This window comes from Dama dama, chromosome 4, assembly GCF_033118175.1.
Source record: "Dama dama isolate Ldn47 chromosome 4, ASM3311817v1, whole genome shotgun sequence".
In the NCBI taxonomy this organism is placed as follows: Eukaryota; Metazoa; Chordata; class Mammalia; order Artiodactyla; family Cervidae; genus Dama; species Dama dama.
In genome coordinates, this window is record NC_083684.1 from 40,978,986 (window position 1) to 40,985,638 (window position 6,653).

Consider the following 6,653-nt stretch of genomic DNA (forward strand, 5'->3'; position numbering starts at 1 on the left):
GGGAAGATAAACAGCCCAGAGAGCCTTTACTGGGGAATCAGACCTGTCAGACTGAGCTGCACGCAGTGGATGAGGCTCCCTGTGCAGCCTGACATGGGGCAGGGAGTGTCGTCAAGACCAGGAACCTGAAGCCAGGAAAGAAGTGATCTGCCCAGGACCCCGCAGCAAATCGTGGCAGAACTGGGCTCAGCGCTGGGCTTCTCACTGCCTTGGTTCGGGTCAGCACATGCCACAAGGCTGCTGATGGTTAGAGATGGCACTCGTAGGTGGATGCTGGCATCTTAGCGTCATTCTCATTTCTTAGAAGCCTTGGAGCCACATTCTTCTTGGGAGTTGATTATATGTTTCCAAATTAACTCCTTGACGCTTATTTGAGATCCTGGCATCTTGAATTGTAATATGTGTTTCCTGCCTCATCCCAACTCCACTCTAGATTTTGGATGATAAACAGATGGGAGCAGTTAATCTGAAATTCCTTAGGGCTGGATTTACTAACTGTATCTGTGTGGCCTGAAGGAGCTAAGAAAACTCTGACGTTCTAGACCTGTGGTGTTGTGTCCTAGGGAGAATCTAGCCTGGGCTGCAAGGTGAGTGTGCAGCCACTCTCCGGAGCACCCAGCGGAGCACCCCAAGGGGGAGCTCTCTTGGCCACTGTGGCTCTTCCTCTTCTGGCCTTTCCAGTCTCTGGTGTGCTTTGCTGAGCAGTGTCTCTGAGATGCTGCACACAAGAACATAGGGAGTCCAGCTGACAAAGGTGCCCAGTTTGAGAGCTGTCTCAGCCAATTGCTGAGTTCCCTCAGTCTCTCTGATTCCTGGCCTGAAGCCCAGCTTAGCCGCTCTTAGCACCTCAGCTTAGCTCCTGGGATCTCCAGGAGGCTTCCACCCTCAGTCATGATGGCCCCCTCAAGCATGTCTCTCGAATCTTGAATGAACTTGCCTCCAGCTCATGCCTATTCCCATCTAATTCCTGAGAAACCCCTAGTTTCTTACCCTGAACCCCCATACTTTGTCATACCCCCTTGTTCCTTCTGGATCATCCTCCATCAAGTGGGATCAGGGAATGCCTGATCGATACTTTGGCAAGTGGGGTGAGGCCAGATTGGATCAGATAGGAGGCAAATTAGCCAGAGGAGGAAGAGGGCAGCTGGACACGGGAATACTCAGGAGTCAGGCCAAGGAAGTCCAGCTTTGAGGTGAGTCCCCAGAGTGAGCGAAGACTGGACACGAGTGATACGGCTGAGAAGGCCAACACCTGAGGAAGGTGGCTTGGAGGGAAGTGGCAAGTGAAAAGCCGAGGCTGGAAGCCAGCTGCAGCAACAGAGAGTCTCAGGCTCATGTGCATCTCAGCTCCTTAAATGAAGGGCTTCAGAGAGCTTCCAGGTTAGTGAACATGTTCAGGTGCTGGTGGTGGCTTCCCCAGGGGCTCAGCTGGTAAAGAATCTGCCAGCAATGCAGGAGACACGGGAGACGTGGGTTCGATCCCTGGGTTGGGAAGATCTGCTGTAGGAGGAAATGGCAACCCACTCCAGTATTCGTGCCTGGAAAATCCCATGAACAGAGGAGCCTGGTGGGCTCCAGTCCATGGGTTGCAAAGCGTTGGACATGACTGAATGACTAACACTTTCTTCTTTCTTTTCTTAACGTGCTGGGCAGGTGATGTGCCCACAGAGAACATGGAAGCTCTGTGCCCCTTCCCCATACTTTGCTCCTTGCATCTCTTCTGTTTGACAGTTCCCAGCTTGGAACCTTTATAATAAGCCAATAATAGTAAGTATAGTGTTTCCCTGAGTTCTGTGAGCCACATAGCAAACTATGGAACATGAAAGAGGGGGCAGGTCATGGAAACTCCCAATCTGTAGCCAAGTGGGAAGTGTGGGTAACCTGGAGACCCACTACTTGTGATGGTTGTCTAAAGAGGGGCAGTCTTGTGGGGCTGAGCCTTTTATCTTTGGGGTCTGTTCTAATTCCAGGTCAGAATTGCTTAATATAAGGAAAAACCCCACATATTTGGTATCAGAAGTAGTGTGAGTGAAGGAAACAGTTTTTGCTTTGGTCATGAAAGAAGTAGTCGCAAATGTCCACTCTGTGATCAACATTTTGAATCAGGCTTTCCTTCAGTGAGGCTGATGCTGTCAAGGATAACCCACAAGGGGTGACAGAGGGTCATAGTTGTTGGCAGGACTGACAGCTGGGTGGGGAATTGCATTCTCAGTCTTGTTCATACTTCAGTTTATATAAATCTATGGTAACTGTCGGGCTTCCCTGGTGGCTCAGTGGTAGAATATTCACCTGCCAATGCAGGAAACACGGGTTTGATCCCTGGGTCAGGAAGATCCCCCAGAAAAGGAAATGGCAGTCCACTCCAGTGTTCTTGCCTGGGAAAAGCCATGGACAGGCGTGCTGCAGTCCATGGGGGTCACAAAAGAGTTGAAAACGACTTATCGACAAAACAACAATGGGAACCATTGCCACTGTAGTCCCTTGTAGTGGTTGAACGCAACAGAAGTTAACTCCCTCATGTAGAGTCGAGTATGGGCCCTCAGAAAGCCAAGCCCCAAGTGCTCGGGCCTGGTGCACTGGGAAGACCCAGAGGAATCGGGTGGGAGAGGGAGGTGGGAGGGGGGATCGGGATGGGGAATACATGTAAATCCATGGCTGATTCATGTCAATGTATGACAAAAACCACTACAATATTGTAAAGAAATTAGCCTCCAACTAATAAAAATAAATGAAGAAAAAAAGAAAAACATGCTGTGTTCAAAAAAAAAAAAGCAAGCCAAGCCCTGATGACATGAAGAATTGCTGGCCTGGCTGCTAGAAGGGAGAGAGCTAAGAATTTGGCTTTGCAAGGTCACCAACCTCTGGGTGAGTCAGCCAAAATGACAGTCTGTCCAGAAGACCATAGAGATCTCAAACAGGTCAGCATGGTAAAGATTGGAATTTGGGTTCTGTCAATTGCTGGAGGAGCACTTTGCACACAGCGTTGTCTTCCTGGCTCCAGAATTATTTCACAACTTGTTGTAGGTTTTGTAATAACCATCTTGTCCAACAGGCCTGACCTGAAGGGTAAGCTCCTTTGGGATCCTGATGGGGCTCAGCATCTCAGTTCTGCCTTATCCAGTTCTGCAGCAGTGTTAGGAGTATTCCCCAAGTGCATTGCTACACATCCCACAAACAAGGCAGGAATGACAGCCATCTGCATGCTCCGCTCGGTTGGGTGCACCCTCCAGGATCCTCATGTCATCACCACTGGTCCCAGTGAAAGACCAGCCCTTTTTCTGCTCCCCATGCAGGCTGCCCCATCCTTTCGTCTTCCTCTTCCCCAAGGGGGAGGCTGGACACAAAAGGCACTGCCCTGCCTTTGAGAAACTTGAAACAACTGGGGGAGATATAGCCAAATAGGTAAAGAATACCTGGATGGCAGAGGAGACATAGTTCTGTAGATAAACCCCACACCCATGCCTGCACTCAACCAGGAGAGCAGAGTGACTGGTCTCACCAATGAGTCAAGGGCTGCCACATTCCCTCCTCCTCCTCCTTTTGAACAGCTTTATTGAAGTATGATTGATGTACAGTAAACTCACATGTTTGAAGAATACAATTTGATTAGTTTGACCTAGGTCTCCGCTGTGAAGCCATCACCACCATGAGGACATTGAGCGTATTTGTCACTCATTTCCTTGTGCCCCTTTGAAGCCCCACCCTCCTGCCCCTTCTGCCCCACTCAGCCACCCACTGATCTGCTGTCAGTCACTACAGGCTGGTTTACTTTTTCTAGAATTGGATGTGTGTGGAATCATACAGTGTGTGTATTTTTTTTAATCTGCCTTCTTTTACTCCACATTATTGTTTATGTTGTTGCATATATGATTACTTTGTTCCTTTTTGTTGCTGAGTAGTACTCTACCCTATGAATATACCACAATTGGTTTATCCATTAATACGTTGATGGACATTTGAGTTGTTTCTAGCTTGGAGCTACTAGAAATACAGCTTCAATCAATGTTCATATATCAATACAAGAATTTGTGTGAGTATATGCGTTTATGATTCTTGGGCATGAAATGGCTGGCTCATGTGTCTAACTTTTAAAAAAAAACCTGCCAAACTTTTCCCCAGAATAATTGAATCATTTTACATTTCCACTTACAGTTTCTCCCTATCCCTGTCAATGTTCAGAATTGGTTGGTCTTTTAAATTTTAGCCATTCTAGGGGATGTGTCATGGTATCTTATTACCTTACCTTTAGTTATTTCCCAAATAACTAGTGATGTTGAGCATTTTTCATGTGTTTATTTGCCATCCATATATTTTCTTTGGCGAAGTGTCCCTTCAAATTCTTTGCCCATTTTTAAAGCTGGGTTGTTTATATTAATATAATATGCAAAATAATTATAATTTATTTTATATGTTACATATTATACATTAAAATAAAAATATATCATAGGTTTAGAAAATATTTTTAGATTATATGTTATATTTAAATATTTACAAACTGTTTATCCACCAAAAGGTTTGTATTTCAAATATTTATTCAAATATTTTATATTCTTTCTGGGAACTTATTGACAGTTTCTGTGGTAAAATGGAATCAGGTAACAACTCTATTGAAACATCAAGGAGACTAAAGTTTATACTTGCTTACTTAAATATATATTTGTAACGTTTATATAATTTATATTATATAGATATTCACCAAAATATGCCTTTTGGTGGATACATAGTTTGTAAATATTTTATCCTAGTCTGTGCTTACCTTTTCATTTTTGTAGCAATGTATTTTGAAGCACAAAAGTTTTAAATCTTGATGAAGACTTTTAGATCAGTATAGAGCTTGTGCTTTTTGCATATTATTTAGGAAATCTTTGCCAAATCCAAGGCCATAAAGGATTTTTCCCATATTTTTTTCTAGTCATTTTATAATGTTAGTTCTTACATTGAAGTCAATGATCCATTGAAATGCTTGTATACAGTGTGAGGTAAGGGTCTAGGTTCAACCATTTTCTTCCAAGATTCCTGGTGCTCTGGGTTAGTTAGTATTCTGTCCTCTCTCCCACCGCCACACTTCCACATTTCCACCTCTTCCCAAAGCCTCTGTCTGGTCTCTGATGTTTCCTAAGCTGTTCAGCCTCTGATCTCTTGCTCACACTCAAGCACTTGGTGGGGACAGAAACACTGTCCCCCTTCCCCCTGCTCTGGATGTCCAGCCGCCTGCCCATCTGGCATTGATCATGGAGGCAAAGACCAGGACAGCATCCCTTTGAGGCCATTCCAGCCTTGATGGACAGTAGTGCTGGTGACAATGTGCCTTCCCAGATAGTTATCTCTTACAGTGACTGCTAGAGGGTCTGGAACTCCCTGCTGGGAGAGAGAAGCAAATTTTAGAATTCTAAAAAAACAACTGGAATCTCAACTAGCCTGACATCCTAGTTGACACTTACAGAAACCCATGTGCTTGGAAGGTAGGCAGCCTTCCTGAGTGGGAGCAGGTATTGTTATCTTCATATCAGAAGTGAGCAAACTGAGGTTTCATAAGATTCAGTGACCTGCCCAAGATTACCCAACTAGTTCATCACAATGCGACTTAACTCCTGGGTCCAGTAAAGAACCACACTCAGACTTCTACTCCCAGGCCAGCAATTCCCACCCTTTAAATGCTGCAAGTTGCATGTGGAATTTTCCTGCCAGCAAGACAGACTACAGCCCCACATTTTTTGATGGTTTCAAAGAAAAGCAACTGCGATGAATGAAGGGGTTGAAAGGGTGTATTTAAGGTCTTGGGGGCAAATCAAAGGAAAGTTTGGGAGAGGCTGGTTTACCCTTTTCCGAGTGGATCTAGGCTTTGTTTTTTTCTTCTACTGTTTTTGGGTCTGGAAAGGGAGTGCTTCTGCAGGGGTCAGGGGTCAGCTCACTGCGCTGAGTCTGTGAAGAAAGAAGCGGGAGGTGGGGCGGCGCTGCCTGGTGTATCTTCCTCAGCACTGTCCCCATCAAGACCCGAGCTTCTCAGCCTGGTGTCCTCAGCTTGGCCATTTCCAACCTCACCTACCTTTCCCTGACCCTTGCATCAGCCCTCTGTCCACCTATCTAGGCTGATCACCTCAAAGATACCACACCCCTTACCTGGTCTACACCCTTCTTCCGGTCCCTCAGTTTTGCACATAGGAATGACCCTGCGCTCAGTCGCCTGAGAATCAGCTTGGGTCCCAGATTCTCCCAGCTGGGCAGGCCTGTTCTGGCCCTGGCTCCCTCAGGCCTGGCTACCCTCACGTGTGCTAAGCCTGTCTCTGAGGCTCAGTCTTGTGGAACCTCTTCCCCTGTGGCCTGCAACTGGTAATTAGGCCTAATTTCATTTTCCTCTGCATAGCTTTCCCATGTGTCTTATCTCCCCACCTAGATTGTAAGCTCCTCCTGGGCAGGAATAGGACTGATTCTTCCTCATTCCATTGTATCTTCTCAGCCCCTGGCCTCGTCGGTGCAGCACCAAATTGGCAGTGATTGCTTCAATTAGATTTGCCTGGGTCTGAGTCTTAGAAGGAAGGTGAGAGGTTTGCCAGCTGTAGTTTATAGTTTTCCTGTGAATTCTGGAAAGGAAACAGGCTGTGGTGGCACAGAGATGCAAACTGTTCTCAGGGCTAGAGGCTGGGGCTTAATAG